The sequence below is a fragment of the Sciurus carolinensis genome, chromosome 5 (genome assembly GCF_902686445.1).
Source record: "Sciurus carolinensis chromosome 5, mSciCar1.2, whole genome shotgun sequence".
NCBI classification, from domain to species: Eukaryota; Metazoa; Chordata; class Mammalia; order Rodentia; family Sciuridae; genus Sciurus; species Sciurus carolinensis.
The window spans coordinates 21,474,051-21,492,676 of NC_062217.1; positions in this window are offsets into that span (position 1 = coordinate 21,474,051).

The window sequence follows — 18,626 nt, forward strand, 5'->3', positions numbered from 1 at the left end:
ATAAGGAAATGTAATTGAACTTTCTGATTTAGATGAATACAGTCAGTATTTTGATGGGGATTACATTAAATTCATATGCTGCTTTTGGTGGTATGGAAATTTTAGCAATATGAACAGGGGAGGTCTTTTCATCTTCTGCTGTCTTCTTCAATTTCTTTCTTCAGTGTTCTAGAGTTTTCATTATAGAGGTCTTTCACTTTCTTGGCCAGATTATTCCTTTTTTTGTTTGTTTGTTTGCTTTCTTTTGAGGTTATTCTGAATGGAATCATTTTCCTGATTCCTGTCTCAGCAGATTCATTGGTGGATGGGAAAGCTTTTGACTTTTGCATGGTGATATTATAATCTGTTACTTTGCTGAATTTGTTTATTAACTCATCTGTCTTATGATGTCATCTTTAAACAGTGATAATTTGATGTTTTCCTTTCCTATTTTTATCCTTTTTTTTTTGGCTTCTCTTGCCAATTATTCTGTCTAGAACATCTAGTACCATTTTGAAGATTCTTGTCTTGTTCAGGATTTTAAAGGAAATGCTTTGTTTTTCCCCATTCCTTCTGATGTTGGCCTTGGGTTTGTCATGTACAGACTTATGATAATGTAGTTTCCTTCTATCCACAGTTTCTTCCTTGGTTTTTTCATGAATGGGTGCTGAATTTTGTGAAAGTCTTTCTATGCATCTATTGAAATTTTTGTCTTTAATTCTATTTATGTGGTAAATTGTATTTATTTATTTGCATATGCTAAGCCATACTTGCATCCCTGGGTCAAAACCAACTTGGTCATTATGTACAATCTTCTTAATATGCTGTCAAATATGATTTGCTAGTATTTTATTTAGAACTTTTGCATCTAGTTTAATCAAGAATATTGGTCTCTAGATTTCTTTCCTTGATATATCCTTATCTGGTTTGGATATGAGGGTGATATTGGCACCATGGAATAAATTTGGAAGTATTCCATTCCTTTCTATTTCAAGGAATAATTTGAGAAGCATTTGCATTACTGCTTGTTTAAAGTCCTGGTAGAATTCAGATGAGAATTTATCTGTTACTGGTCTTTTGTTGTTTTTGGAAGGCTTTTTATTGTTACTTCCACTTCATTGCTATTTTTGGTCTATTTAGATATTCTATGTCCTCTTGATTCAATTTTAGCAGGTCATATGTGTCTAGAAATGTGTCCATTTTTTCTAGGTATTCCAGTTCATTGGAGTATAAGTTTTCAAAATAGTCCCTAATGATCCTCTGGATTTCTGTGATGTCTATGGTGATTTCTCCTTTTTCATCTCCAATTTTGTTGTTTCTTTTCTCTTTTTCTCTTGGTTAGCTTGACTGAGGTTTATCAAACTTGTTAATCTTTTCAGAGAAAAAAAACTCTTCATTTAAGTGATCCTTTGTATTATTTTTTATTCTCAATTTCACTGATTTCAGCTCTGATATTATTTTTTCCTTTAATCATTTTGTAATTGGTTTGTTCTTATTTTTCAAGGGCTTTGAGATGCATCATTTGGTTGTATATGTGGGATCTTTCTGATATTTTCATGTAGGTACTCATAAACTTTCCTTTTAGAATTCCCTTCATAGAGTCCCAGAGGTTCTGGTATGCTGTATCATTATTCTCATTTATTTCTAAGTATGTTTTAATTTCTTCTATTACCTATTCACCATTCAATAGTGTATTCTTCAATTTCCATGTGTTTATACAGTTTCTGTCAGGTTTTTTAGTGTTGATTTCTAATTTCATTCCATATCATTAGATAAGATACAAATAATTATATTTTTCTTTTTTGTTCATTTTTGCTAAGAGTTGCTATGTGGTCTAAAATATAGACTATTTTGGACAAATTTCCATGATCAGTTGAGAAGAATGTATATTAAACTCTTGTAGAATGGAATATTCTATAGATGTCTATTGTGTTCATTTGATTTAAAATATATTTTAGGTCTAAGAAGTGTTCACTAGTCTATTTCTGGATAACTTATCCATTGGTTAGAGAAGTCACCCAGTATTATCATACTGGAATTTATCCAAATCTTTGATTACTCTTGTATAATTAGGTGTGTCAACATTTGGGGCAAATATTTACGTCATTATATTTTTGGTTGGATTTCTCCCATTACCAGAACATAGTGATCTTTGTTCTTTTTTTTATCATTAATTTTGTATTAAATTCTGCTTCCACTTTTTTCAGTCTCAATTTGCATGGTATATCAATTTCCGTCCTTTCACTTATAGCCTATAGTTGTCTGTGCCTATATGGTGAGTTTCTCGCAAACAACATGTACTTGGGTCTTGTTTTTTAACTCATTGTGCAAGTCTGTGTCATTCAATTGGAGAGTTGAGACCATTTGCATTCATTGTTATTATAAGGATATTTATTAATTCCTGACTTTCTTATGTTTAATTTGATCTCGTTCCACATTTTCTTAGCTATTCTTCAAATAAGATTTGTCCATTTGTGATATGTTTTTGTTGTTGTTGTTGTTGTTGTTAATCTGTTCTATGTGAAGTATTACTTTAAGCTGTAGTGCTGGCTTAATAAATGTGAATTCTTTTAGTTTCTGCTAACATGGGAAAATTTTCATTTCTTTTTTGATTCTGAAACATAGCCTTACTGGACATGGCACTCTTGTTTGATAGTTATTTTCTTTCAGGGCTTGGAACACATCATTCCAAGGCTTTCTGGATTTTAGAGTTTGTGCTGAAAAATCAGAAGTAATTCCGACTGTCTTACCTCTAAATACGACATGAAATCCTTATCTTGTAGCTTTTACAATTTCATCCTTGATCTGTATGTTAGGCATTTTAATTATAATGTGTCATAGAGAGGTTCTTTTTTGATGTTGTTTGTTTGAGGCTCTGAACAACTCCTATATCTAGATGTCTATACAATTCTCAAGGTTTGGAGATTTTTCTGTTATTATTTCATTGAAGAGTTGGTTATACATGACTTTAGTCAGCATTTCAATTTCACAACCCTGTTCAATTCCAATGATTCTTACATTTTATATTTTATATGTTTTTGCAGAGTTTTTGCATATTTTGGTCATGGTTACTTGTTTTCTTTTCTTTTATACTGCCTAAATTCTAAAAGTGAGGGGGAAAAACAGACAAATATATATATATATATATATATATATATATATATATATATACACACACACACACACACACACACACACAAACATTCATGAACAAGTCAACACAGCAAGAAACCCCCCTGATGCCCCCTTTCACCCCAAAAAGGTGAAAAAAATTCTTAATGACAAATATGTCCTCTGAAATGGTCAAGTTTTTATAGGATAGATGGTCACTACCTCACTATGTATATCCAACTTTTGTGCTTTCCATTTCTTCTTAGTCTATGTACCAAAAGAGAGAAAGAGAGTGAATGAGCAAGTAAGCATGAGTATAAGTGTGTGCAAGGGCTAGGGGTCAACCCCTTTCTCTCTTTGTGTTGCTCACCAGCTCCTGGAGTGGCCTAAAGCTGAAGTTGGCTGAAATAGCTCTCAGCTTACCTTTTCTTCAGTATAAGGTAAAACAGAATGGGAAATACTGTCTTTTGCAGTTTGGTTAAGACAGACCAGACCAAGGCACTTTAAGGTTGGGGTGCTGCGAATTCTAAGCAGGGAGTTTCAGCAACTGGGGTTTAGGTCTAATCACGCCTCAGGGACTTCATTGGAGTCAGCTGTTCTGGAGAGATTAGATCAACACACCTCGAGGGCCAAGCAGATGCTGAACTCTGCTGGGAGTTTGGATCTCAGGAGTCTCCCAAGAATTTTACTCAGGGTTTGAGGATCAACCCTTCCCATATCTCACTTACTCTGATACCTACAAATATGGCCTTCCCAGGCTTGGTCCTTGAGCATATTCATGCCTGCCTATTCAATTTCATGACCCTTTTCAGCTGGTTACATGAGTCACCAGACTCAAAAGGAAAATGAGTTGCACTCCCCTCCACATTTCAGACTTGACTCTCCCTAGGTACAGTCTTCTCTGTGCCAGTTTCACTCAAGTTCTGCTAAGCATCCTCTAGGTCACATGGTAGGTGCTTACTGGGATAGTATGGCCATGCTTGCTGTGATCACCTGGATTCTGAAGCAGAAACCTGCAGCATGGCCTCCTCATGGTGGTTCTCTTTCTCATCTTGTCAGTTGAGAGACACAGAGTATTTTTCAGGTACCAGTTTGCTGTGTCGCCCCTAGATCAACTAAGGTCAGACTTCTTTTGTGTTCTACAGGTGTTTCCATGCCAAATTTGTTCACTGTGTCTCTTCTGAGTTGTGACTATCCCTCCCCTCCATGGTGAACATTGCCACTGCTGCTGCCACAACTAACTTGGCTCCAATGAACTCTTTTTTGTTCTGTGTTCAACGTACCCAAATTTCTGAGTCTCTAAGAGATTCTGACTGTCTGCTATTGAATTCCAGTGAATTCCCTCTTTCACCCACCTCTCAGAGAAGCAGTACTCTCACTGCTTCAATCGCAGAGCCTCGGAGCAATTGCAAATGCCTAAATAATGTATTTTAGCACACAGTGCCTGGCAGTCTTCAGAGAAAGTACAATGTGTATGTTTAAGTTTGGGTAAGGTTATAAACATGCCAGACTAAATATATACAACGCCAAATTTTTAAACTATGAATATGGTTGTGTATACCTGAAATTTTGGTTAAAATACTCTTAGGTAAGCAGATATCCATCAAAACCATAAAACAAGAACTTTCAAAAGTTTACCCTTCCATTAAAACAATGGAAAAAAAAAGTCATAACCCATTTTTCATAATTCTGAAAGTTAACCAAAGATTTGCATCAACCAATTTGTTTCAATGAAACCTGGTTGATTTTCATGATAGTGAGCTAAGTGGCAATTTCACCTACCACAGTCCAGTCCCTCACTCCCTAGTTGTCTGGCATTCTTGAAAATTAAGAAGCTATTTGGAGGTACTAGACAGAGCAGGTTGGAACTACAACATTTTCAAAGCTGAATTCCAAATGAAAAGATATTATTTGACCAGTTCATTGGTTTCCTGAAGAAAAGACTTTTAATTTTTTTTTTTACTTCAATTAAAATTGTTCAGCACTAGAACATCTCCATAAGGAAACATTTGTCAAATGTTCTAATATCTCAGCTTTCTCAGGTAATTGGTACCATTTGAGACAAACAACAGACAAACTGAAAAGCTTAAAAGGAGAAACTGAGCAATGAGAAGTCCAAGGAGGCATGGAAAAACTCATACATTCCTGAAAATCTAGACTGGCAAGATGCATGCTTTGGCTGTACACATGATAATAAAATTCCAGGACAGATCCTAAGTTCACACCTCTTTGAGATTCTGTGCAAGAAGGAAGTGAAGAGTAAGCAGAAATTTTCATTTCTAGGCTGATTACAGAAGTCTTGCCCCAAACTCAATCATGGTCTCATAACAGAGACCAGGAGACTTACTATTATAAATGTATAAGGAAATCTCTATCCAATTATTAAGTGACTAACTAAATAGAGACTTCAGTGGCCATCTATGACAAAGATGCAAAATTTATAGAATTAAATGAGGGAAGTCACTAAGCAAACAATTATTAACTGTAACTAGCAGGAATAACAATGAACCCTTGAAAGCATGGGAGGAGCTAATTTCTAAAGTTTTCCTTGATATATTATATGAAATGCACAGATTTCATGTAAAATAGAAAATATGAAGAAACTATTACCCATGCATGGGTTGGGGGAACTAAATATAAAAGACATAAACTGTCCATAATGAAGTCCAAAAACAGACTTTTAAACAAAGATCTATATCAGCTATTTTAAATGTGTTCAACAAGCTAAAGAATACCACTGTTTCTAAGAACATTAAAGTATAAGACTGAGGTCTGATAAAATACAGAAAAAAAATAAAGATACAGAAAGATATAAATTATTTATAAGATCCAAACAGAAATTGTGGAGTGGAAAAGAACAAGAACTGGAATAAAAAATTCACTATGGAATCTCTACAGCAGAGTGGGGCAGGTAGAATCAGTGCACTTGAAGACAGGCCAACTGACATTAACCAGTTCGAAGAATAAAAAAAGAAAGAAAGATATAATGAAAGAATAATGAACAGAGCTAATGTTGGAGAAGCCACAATTCCAGATGTCAAAAACTACTACACAAATCTATAGTAGTTAAGACAGGGTGGAACTGACATGGTATAGTAATAATGTTACACCAGAATTCCATCCTAGCAAAAATATTGTCATGTTTAGAAAGCAAGGCATTAGTGATAGAATTACATATGAAAACCAAATAATTCCAACCAAAAGGGCACATTAAATGAAGACCTTATCAATTATAATATCACAGCTCACCTTGAAGTGCCCGAATCAATAAGGGAGAAATGATGAAGGATGGAGAGTCCATATAATAGGGGAAATGTTAGATTATAAAATTCTATTCCACTAACTCTTCCTAAGCCATAACAGAAAGAATATCCTTTCAAGGAATGATCAGATATATAAACTTTGATATATGGTATTAATTGTAAAGTCAATTTATCAACATGTTAGCATTATTTCACATATCACACAGTATATATCACAAAGGAAAACAATTCTGAGCTCTAAATCACAATGATAAAATGTTCTATTAAAGCTTGTATAATATTAACCTCCTTTGTTCTTAGAAAATTGAAATGATTTTATTGTTTATCTTTCATAGAACATCACAGCTACTATCTTCTATCTTAATATCATTACATTCAAAGAATTTCGAAAGTCATAAGCTGAATATAAAACTCCTTGGAAGTCACTGGTATAACAGTACTTTCTACTAAAGCAATTAATTTGATGAGAATGACAGGGCACTTTAGGTGGTATATACGCTTTACATGCAGATGAGACAACCAATTGTAAATTTTGGAAATTTTTATTGTATGCTTATATTTCTGCAAAGCAAGCATTTCAGCATTTTGAAAAGTAATTATATTTGTCATATTATTCACAAAGCATTGAAGCATGCATGTAAACATCTGTTCCAAAAATTGAAGGCCTTGGTTATTAAGACATTCTAATGAATATTAATCTTTAAGGAATAAGAAAACCTAGAACTATATTTCATAATATAATGTTTCTGGGATCAGGTCTGATAAGTCCTCCACATAAGACTGAGCATTCTCTCTGCACATTCTCTCTCTATTTTGTCCACTAATACATCATCCTTATCTAATAATGATGCCTTCCAATACACTTGCAATCTTTGTATTCTTAAATTCCATCCAAATTTCACTATTTCTGATATTCTTTGCTTTGGCATTATAATTTTGTTCAGACTGACAGTCAAAGTAAATGGTAAGGCTGTGACCAAAATCAAAAATAATTCTGGAATGTAACAGTTTATATACCTAGTCTTTAGATGAGTCTCTAAATACCTTTTAATTTTTGTCCTGTTTTGTATTCAGAGGTGAAAGTAAAGCAATAAATTTTGGAGAAATGTATATTTTTTAAAGCCTCAAAGATCCGGAAGCATAGTAGCCTGCAATTTGTCAGAGACTTTTCTGTCTTGATAAATAGTTCTCTGATCCAGTACCAGTAGAATTATTGTATATTTTATAAGCTATTAACATATCTCCTGTATCTGAATTTATAGTAGAAAACCATAATCACCAGAAAAACCTGATTTATGAGTGTTTGGAGACCTGATAAGAGCTACTAAAAAATCACATGATGGGAAGATAATTGTAGGTATATCAATTTAGGCAGCACTAAGTCTGTGAGATTATATGATGAGGTTGAGGAAAGAGCATCATTTTCGTGTTTCAGAGTTTGAGTTAGTGATGGATTTGGGAGTAGAAATTCTCTTTCCTTTCATAACAGTAATTCAGCAAAGACCTCATATAAATACATATAACAATGTGATCCCCACCTTCTTGATAATTTTATGTAAAAAAAGACTTCAGCATTAAAGAGAATTCTCATAAATTCAGCAACTTTATGAGAATACAAATGGCAGATGAACAGGTTCCTTGCCATTTATCAAAGGATAGCCTTCCTATATCTCCTAGGAAACCATCTACAAATGCTAGAAATAGCACATAATATAGGTTTGTTAAGGTGAAACCAAATGTGTAATCAAACTGCTGAATCAATACCAGAATCAGTTAGGTTATGGTACAGGCAAGACCAAGAACAATACTACCCATAAAATTATTCCCCCAAAGGGCACAGAAATGGCATTAATGAACCTTATTCATGAAGACATGATTCTACTAAGGAGGGAGACCCCAAATTCCTAAGGGATATGTAGTTTGTCAAGAAGCTAAAGCAGTGCTTGAAGAAGATGCAGGCCAACACTACCAAAGCCCCAAGTGCACTTGCTAGAACTGTCAAGGAGGTAGTAAAGTCCAAGGAGTTCTAGCCCAAGATCCCAAAGGCCATCAGCTGTGAGCTCAAATCGACTTGTATTCATTGCCCACACCAAGCTGGGAAGTGGGCTCATAACTACCTTGCCAGGATTTCAGGCTCAGCATGACAAAATCCAAGACCAAGGCTCAAACCAAGGCCACCTCTGGCTTTGGCTGCAGCTACAACTCCCGTATCATTTCTAAATGTAGCCCAGATTCTCAAAGGTGCCTAAGATCCCACAAAGTCTCCACAGTGGAAACCTCTACCCACCAATTGGAGGCTAGAAGAACTGGTATGCTGGTATGACTTTACTGGTATGCTGGTATACTGCTATGACTTTCAGGATGCTGTCTGTATGGGACTGGTATTCTCCTGTTCTATTTATACAAACATACCTGAGTTCAAAGGGGTGGGGGAGGAGAAACTATCTGACTCCAACCCTCAACTTTGTTTTTTGGACTGGGGATTGAGCCAGGAGCATTTTTACTACTGAGTCAAATTCCTAGCCCTTTTTATTTTTTATTTCGATACAGGGTCTCACTAAGTTCTTAGGGTCTCACTAAGTTGCTGAATCTGACCTCAAAGTTGCAATTCTCCTGCCTCACCCTCCAGAGCAGCTGAGATTACCTATGTGTGTGCCACCATGCATGGCTCCTTTTTCTTTTTGAGTCACTAAAGAGATGTGCTAAGTGATAACAAGGGCACAATCAAATGATGAACTTATTATTTGATGATCTTTTTATGAAATTATGCTTTTCCTTTCCTGTCAAATTCAGTCCAAATTTCCTGACGGGCAGAAAGTGAAAAATAAATGAGACTTCCTGAGTTCTCAAGCAATAAAATGAGCAGATGCTCATGATAAAAGCAAAATGGAAAAAAAGGACTAAGAGCAATTCTTATATCAATTTACCACTCTGTCTCTGAAAGAATAACCATCAGAAAAGAGACACTCTCCTTCTGTGTTTGCTGTTTTTGTGCTTTCCTGATGAAGACAGCAATCAGAAGCCAGAGCTCTCTGTATCATAAATCATATTCAAAGAAGGTTCTAGCATCATCTTAGCACTTTCCACTGCATGCAAGGAAGGAGACCCTGTCTCATGGTTTTCAACCATTGATGTTATGCTCTAATATTAGTGTAATCTAATAGGATCAGAGTCTCTATAGAGATATGATCACACTAACATTGTCTTCTATATCAAGAATCAGGAAACTTTCTATAAAGAGAGTAAATACATTAGGCAATATGCACCAACAGGCAAAATCAGCACATTATGTAGATGTTCCTACAATGAGGTATAAAACTCACATATAGAATTGCACATGATAGGACTATGCAGAGGGGAGTAAGGGGAGGGATGGAGCGGTGGGGATGGAAGGAGGGTAGAATGGGACAGACGTAATTACCCTGTATACATGTATGATTACACTACTTGTGTGACTCAGCACCACGTATACAGCCAGAGGAATGAGAAGTTATGCTCCATTTGTGTACCATGTGTCAAATGCATCCTACTGTCATGTATAACCAATTAGAACAAAGTTTAAAAATTTAAGAAAAGAATTTCTTGATATTTATATTATATTTAATACAAATATAATATTAATAATAATAACCATAATATTTGTATTTATTTGTAATAAAATACAGACTTTTTTAGGGGAATGACAACAATTTATGGGACTGTTTCAAATATATTATTCTTATCAGCAAACTGGTTAAAATGTTTCATAATTTGATAAGAAATGAGAATTCATGTGTTTTAACTTTGAAAATATCTTCACACAGATATGAAGTATGTATTATTGCTACTACTCCTCAAACACATGTTTTTAATCATATTTATTGCTAGGAAAGCATGTATGGAAGTCTATTATATTCTTTGTTTAATATTTGCCTTTGAGCATATCACTGCATTGTAATCACTTCCAAATGAAGGCAATGTAGAACTCATAAATTGTACTAAGTAGGTTCATAAAACTTTTAAATTCTTTTGAAAATGTAAGAAAATATATATATCCACTAAAAATTTGTGATGGAAAGAAGATCTCATTTCTTCTCATAACTTTGGACAATATGGGAGGTATATAAAAAGGTGATCTCAATTATGATTCAAATAATGCTGATTGTCATCAAAATGAATACACCACCATGTGAATTTCACATATAGCTATGATTTTATCTTTTAATTATTAATTATTGGTTGAATCCACTGAGAAGCATTATCTTTTCTACATAATAAAACAATACCCAAAGCCATTCAGTGTTTCTAATGGTAATTGAGAACGATTATTCCACTCAGAAATGCCAGCCTCAGGCCAAAGGGGAAAAAAAAGTTCCAGTAAAACTTCCCCATGGCTAAACTATCAAACTAAAGTTTGATCAAGAAAATCAAGTTACTTCACTTATTTTTCTAAGTCCTGTAACTGACAATATGTGACAATATGTGAAGAGGAAATGAAATTAATCAATGAACTTCTGGTTAAATTGTACAAAATAGCATAAAATATTTTCTATGAAATGCCTGCTGATGAATAATACAATGATTAATGAATGTTTGAAAGATAAAACACCTTCTATATGTATGAACTTTGTAAATTTCCCCCAACTGATCATTCCTCTGCTTCATATTTTTTTTTTTTTTGCTATACTTAGTTCTAACACATCTTAGCAGATTCTACTTCAGCCTTTCCTAAATTATTGTTTACTTGGCTATTTTGAAAACATTACCTCTTCTAGTTGTTCCAAACAGACTATTTATAGAGTTACGTTTTTCAGTCATTGTCAGTTTGGTAATGTCTCATCTACTTGATAGGCAACAAAAAATAACAATTATTGGCAACATCTGTCAACTTAACCAAGAGTCAAGGAAAAATAACTAGAATATTTGCCTTGTTTGGTGAATGGTTTTAGGTGTTGTTCCCAATCACCTCAGTTCTTCATGTAACTTCTCTCTCTGAAAGGCTTGCAGTCTTTAATAAGGTGTTTACACACACACACACACACACACACACACACACACACACCCAATGTTAACTGCTTCAATCACACATAATTCAATTTACAAATAGTAAATGAATTTCCTTGCTTATTAAACAACTTACTGAGAGAATTTGTTTGCAGCTTAATTTTATTTTTTGTGTGAAGAAATTCCTCCATAATGAGGTATTCAATATTCAATTTTCTATTTTTCTCGTCATTGTCTTCTTGTGCACTGGAAATAATGTAGATTCTGTATATCCTGTGTGTGTGTGCATGCATTCACATACTCAAATGAACAATATAAAAGAGAGATAATATGTACATTATTTTTCTTGTTTATGCAGTTTAGAAAAATTGAAGTTCATTTATTAATACCTCCATGATTTCAGAAATGATGTAGGATAGTACATAACTTCCACCTGCGCTTGCTCTGGTGTTATGGTTTGGATGTAAGATTTCCCCCAAAAGCTCATGTGTGAGACAATGCAAGAAGATTCAGAGGAGAGATGATTGGGTTTTGAGAGTCTTAACCCAATCAGTGATTAATCATCAGATAGGGATTAACTGAGTGGTAACTGAAGTGGTAGGGTCTGGTTGGAGGTGGGACTTGGGGCGTGACTTAGGGGTATATATATTTTGTATCTGGAGAGTGGAGTCTCTCTCGGCTTCCTGATCACCGTGATGTGAGCTGCTTCCTTCCCCCACACTCTTCCGCCATGATATCCTGCCTTACAAGGAGCCCCAAGGAATGGAGCTGACCTTCTATGGACAAAGGCCTCTGAAACAGTGAGCACTCAGATAAACTTTTCCTCCTCTAGAGTTGTTTTGGTCAGATCTTTAAGTCACAGCAGTGAAAAAGCTAACTAAAACACTCTGGTACTTAATTTCTCTGGCCTATGGAAACTCAGATATGCACACTCAGTAAGTAAACTACTCTGATATCTAATGTCTTCTCAGCATATCTCTCTAACCCAATATCTTCTCAGCAAAGAATAGGAAAGACATTTTAAGAGTAATGGCTGTTAGGTAAATATGAGAAAGAAGTACAGATGTCCATCAGGCATTTCAAAGATATTTCCTGAACCTCTCCTTTGATTATAGTTACAAATAATTGTTATATTTCAATGTAACATTACATTCAAATACATCATCAAGAAATCCACTTTGCCAAAAATGGCAAATAGGGTAGTTGTGAAAAATTGAAACAACTCTCAAAATTGGTGAATTATATTAATTCTAAATTATAAATATAGACCACCAAAATATTAATATTTTAATTTTTTTTATTTTTGTACATTGTGAATGTCTGACTTGCCACTGAATTAGGAGACTTGGGTGGCAAAACTTTCTGGCTTTTAAAAAATTAAAACTGACTCTTAACCAATCAAACATGCAAGTAGATAAGACTAAAAAATTGACTATAAGAGGAATTACTTCCTTGACTTTGGTTTTGATAGTCCTTACCTCAGGACCCAACTTCCATAAGCATCTGTTAACAGTAAACAAAAAAGATGGATGTGTTGGTAGTTTGAATATGGGTTTCGCACATATTTACATAGATAAAATGTTTACATCAAAGGACTAATTGTCCCTTTAACAACCAACTGCTTCATAATTGCCAGTCCATGTTTTAGATATATATACTCAACTCTCACATTGATTCCAAATGTTTAAAACAAAATCTATTTTACCATCACATAGTAATTTTTTATTTTTAATTTTTTTCTTTTTAGTTAAACATGGCAGTAGAGTATAATTTAACTTATTTATACAAACATGGAATACATCTTATTCTAATTAGGATCCCAGTCTTAAGGTTGTGTATGAAGTAGAGATTCACTATGGTGTATTCATATATAAAGATAGGAGAGTTATGTAAGAATCATTCCGCTGTTTTTCCTATTCCTGCCCCCACCCTTCCCTTCCTTCTCCTTTGTCTAATTCAACGAACTTCTATTCTTCCCCACCCTGTTGTGTATTATCATCCACATATCAGAGAGAACATTCAACCTTTGACTTTGGTGATTTGCTTATTTTACTTAGCAAAATAATCCCTAGATTCATTCATGTTCTAAAGAATGTCATAAAGTCATGCTTTTATCATGGCTGAGTAATATTCCATTGTCTACATATACTTTATCCATTCATCTGTTGTAGGGCACTTGGGTTGGTTCTATAGATTAGCTATTATGAATTGAGCTGCTATGAACATTGATGTGCTTGCATCACTATAGTATGCTGATTTTAAGTCATTTGTGTATATGCTGAGTTGTAGGATAACTAAGTCAAATGGTGGTTCCATTCCAAATTTTCTAAGGAATATCCATCCTGCTTCCCAAAGTGGTTGCAACAATTTGCAGACCCACCAGCAACGTAAAAGCATACCCTTTTCCCCACATTCTCATCAACATTTATTGTTACTTGTATTCTTGATTGCTATCATTCTGATTGGAGTGAGATGAAATTTCAGTGTAGTTTTAATTTGCATTTCTTTAATTGCTAGAGATGTTGAAGAGTTTTTCATATATTTGCTGACCATTCATATTCCTTATTCTGTGAAGTATCTATTCAGGTCCTTTGCCCATTTATGAATTGGGTCATTTGTTTTTATGGTGTTAAGTTTTTTGAGATCTTTATATATATTGAAGATTAATGATCTATCTGAGGTGCAGGTGGTAGAAATTTTCTCCCATTCTGTGAGCTCTCTCTTTGCACTCTTGATTGTTTGCTGTGAAGGAGAATTTTAGTTTCATACCATCCTATTTGTTCATTTGTGATTTTACTTCTTGTGTTTTAGGAATCTTGTGAAGGAAGTCAATTTCTAAGCTGACATGATGGAGTGTTGGGCCTATATGTTTGTCTAGTGAATGTGAGGTTTCTGATCTAATGTCTACATCTTTGATCCCCTTTGAGTTTTGTGCAGTGTGAGATATAAGAGGTTGAATTTTATTCTGATATGTATGGATTTCCAGTTTTCCCAGAACTATTTGTTGAAGAGGTTATCTTTCTTCTCAAATATGTTTATGGTGCCTTTATTCAGTATAAAATAACTATATTTATGTGGGTTTGTCTCTGTGTCTTCTCTTCTATTCCATTTGTCTTCATGTCTGCTTTAGTACTAATACCATGCTGTTTTTGTTACTATAGCTCTGTGGTATAATTTAAGGCCTTGTATTATGATGCATCCTGCTTCACTTTTCTCACTAAGGATTGCTTTGGCTTTTCTGGGCCTCTTAATTTTCCAAATAAATTTAATGAATGCTTTTCTATTTCTATGAAAAAAATCATTGGAATTTTAATAGAAATTGCATTAAATCTATATAGCAATTGGAATTATGGCAATTTTGATAATATTAATTCTGACTATCCAAGAACACAGGAGATCTTTCCATCATCTAAGGTCATCTTCAATATCTTGCCTCAGTGTATTGTAATTTTAATTGTAGAGGTCTTTCACCACTTTTGTTAGATTAATTTCCAGGGTTTGTTTTGTTTTGTTTTGTTTTGTTTTGTTTTTGAGGCTATTGTGAATGGGGTATTTTTCCTAATTTCTCTTTCAGTTGAACAACATAGATATATAGGAACATAATTTTTTTTTATGATTGGGTTTTTTTTTTATTGTAAACAAATGGGATACATGTTGTTTCTCTGTTTGTACATGGCGTAAAGGCATACCATTTGTGTAATCATAAATTTACATAGGGTAATGTTGTTTGATTCATTCTGTTATTTTTTCCCTTTCCCCCCACCCCTCCCACCCCTCTTTTCCCTCTATACAGTCCTTCCTTCCTCCATTCTTGCCCCCCTCCCTAACCCTAACTCTAACCCTAACACTAACCCCTCCCACCCCCCATTATGTATCATCATCCACTTATTAGCGATATCATTTGTCCTTTGTTTTTTTGAGATTGGCTTATCTCACTTAGCATGATATTCTCCAATTTCATCCATTTGCCTGCAAATGCCATAATTTTATAATTGATTTACAGGTATTGATTTTATATCCTGCTCTTTGTTGAAATTGTTCATGAGATCTAGAAATTTTCTGGTGGAGATTTTGGGTCTTCTAAATTCAGGACGTCATCAGAAAATAGTGAAAGTTTGAGTTCTTTTTTTCTATTTGTATCCCTTTATTTCCTTCTTTTGCTTAATTGCTGTGGTTACAGTTTCAAGAACTATGTTAAATAGAAGTGGTAAAAAAGGACATCCCTGTCTTGTTCCAGTTTTTAGAGGGGATGTTTTCAGTCTTTCTCCATTTCGGATGATGCTGACCTTGGATTTAGCATAGACAGCTTTTACAATGTTGAGGTATGTTCCGATATTCCTATTTTTTCTAGTGTTTTGAACATGAATGGATGCTGAATTTTGTCAAATGCTTTCTCAAATATATTGAGATAATCATGTGATTCTTGTCTTTATGTCTACTGATATTGTGAATTACATTTATTGGTTCCATATAATGAACCAACTATACATTCCTGGAATGAACCACACTTGATCATGGTGCATTATCTTTTTAATGTGTTTTTGTATGTGATTTGTCAGTATTCTACTAAGAATGTTTGCACCTATGTTCATCAAGGATATTGGTCAGAAGTTTTCTTTCCTTTATGTATCTGTTTCTGATTTTGGAATCAGGGTGGTACTAAGTTCATAGAATGAGATGGAAGAATTTCCTTCTTTTCTATTTCATGAAATAATTTGAGGAGGATTGGTGAGTTCTCTGAAGGTTTTGTAGAACTTGACTGAAAATCCATCTGGTCCTTTGCTTTTCTTTTTTGGTAGACTTTGGATGGAGTCTTCAATTTCATTGCTTGAAATTGATTTGTTTAAATTTCAGTTTCCTCCTGATTCAATTTGGGTAGGATAATATGTTTCTAGAAATTATCTGATGTCTTAAAGATTTTTTTATTTCACTTGAGTATATTTTTTCAAAACAGTTTCTGATTATCCTCTGTATTTAAGTGGTGTCCATGGTGATAATTCCTTTTGCAGCACAGATTTTAGAAATTTGAGTTTTTTTCCCACTTTTTTTTTTTTGGTTAGCATGGTTAAGGGTTTATCAATTTTATTGATACTTTTTAAAAAACCAATATTTTGCTTTGTTGATTTTTTTGTTTTAATTTCATTGATTTTTGGCTCTGATTTTATTATTTCCTGTCTTCCGCTGCTTTTAGTGTTGATTGATTCTACTTTTTTGCTAGGGCCTTGAAATGTAATGTTAGGTTATTTATTTGGTGACTTTCTAGTCTTTTAATGAATGAGTTCAATACTATGCACTTTCCCAAAGATTAGAATATTATTTTATATCATACCAGAATATCACTTTTTAAGAATATTTACACTTAAATATAATAATACATTCTCTGTTGACAACCTGATTACTTTTGTTAAAGCTACTACTTTCCTAATGTCAATTAAACTTCAATTAATGTTTCCAGAATAGATACATATTTATCTTTGTTAGTGTGTGTTTTTGCAGGGATAAAGGAGATCAAAGTCATTGTATATTTTAAAGATACATTTAGTCTGAAAACACAAAAAGTAGCAATGTAAAATACAGACAATAAAGTCAATTTTTATAAGCCAATCAAAATGAAAGAAAAAAAATAGGAAAGTTGGTTCTTTGTTTCTTAGTTTACTTCTGTTTACGCCAGTTTCACTCAGCAAAAAATCAAAAACTGTCTCACCCATAATGTTTCTTAAAACACACGTCATATGTCAAAGACAACAAAAGGAAATGGTAGACCATACATCTTTATTTTAGAATAGAAAGAATAAAATATGTATCCTTGAGGGTTTTTCTTAAAAGTTCATGCAAAGGCAAAATATACATTTTTATAAAATGTAATGTGAACCACACAGCATGCTGAAACAATACTAATTTATTTATTTTTCTTTAAACTTCATGATATATCTTTTAATGTATCAGATTAAGAAACTAGCTCAGAGACATTAACTATCTTATCAGTGCCGCAGAACCTGCAATGGCAAGACTAAGATTCTGTTCTGCTCAGTTTTTTCTTCAAAATCCTTAAAACCAGAAATAAACCAATGAACAAATGAAACTTCCATTAAAGGCAATTCTATCTATGATCAGTTTTCCATGATAGGAAAAATAAATTCTGTGGTGTTCACTAAAGTTTACTTGAACATATTTTAAGAGTTAGTATGTGGGTGATCCCATTTTTTTTTTTTTTGGTTCTTTTAGTTATACATGATAGTAAAACCCATTTTGAAAAAATTATACAAGCATGCAATATATCTAATTCTAATTAATATCCCATTTGTTGATATACAGAATGATGGTATTAACTTAATTATTTTCATAGATGCCCATAAGAAAATTATGTCAGATTCATTCCACTGTATTTCCTTTTCCTATCCCCCTTCCTTTCCCTTCATTCCCTTTTGTCTAATCTACTGATTTTTCTCTTCTCCCCTGCCTTTACTGTGTTTAGATTCCACATATCAGTGAAAACAATTGACCTTTGCTTTTTTTTTTTTGGATTGGTTTATTTCACTTACCATGATAATCTCCAGATCCATTCATTTACTGGCAAGTGTCATAAAGTCATTCTTCTTTATGACTGAATAATATTCATTGAGAATAGAGAGCATATTTTCTTTATCCATTCATCTGTTGAAAGGCACCTAGGTTGGTTCCATAGCTTAGCTATTGTGAATTGTGCCTCTATAGACATTGATTTGCTGAATCACCGTAGAATGCTGTTTTTAAGTCCTCTGGGTATATGTTGAAGAGTGGGATAACTAGGACAAAGGGTGGATCCATTCCTACTTTTCTGAAGAATCTCCTGCAGTGTTTTCCAGAGTGGTTACACCCATTTGCAGTTTCTCCAACAACGTATGAAGGTATCCTTTTCCCTACAAGCTCTTCAACATTTATTATTGCTTCTATTTTCATTGTTGTCATTCTGATTGGAGTGAGATGAAATCTCAGTGTAGTTTTAATTTCCATTTCTCAAATTGCTAGAGATATGGAACATTTTTTTGTATGTTTGTTGAGTATTTGTTTTTCTTCTTCTGACAAGTGTCTGTTCAGTTCCTTTGCCCATTTATTGATTTTTTTTATTAAAAATCTTTTTTATCTTTACAGACTGCATTTGGATTCATTGCACACAAATGAGGTACAACTTTTCATTTCTATCATTGTTCACAATGTAGATTCACACCATTCATGTAATCATACATATACATAGGGTAATACTGTCTATTTCATTCTACTATCTTTCTGTCCCCCACCCCCTCCCACCCT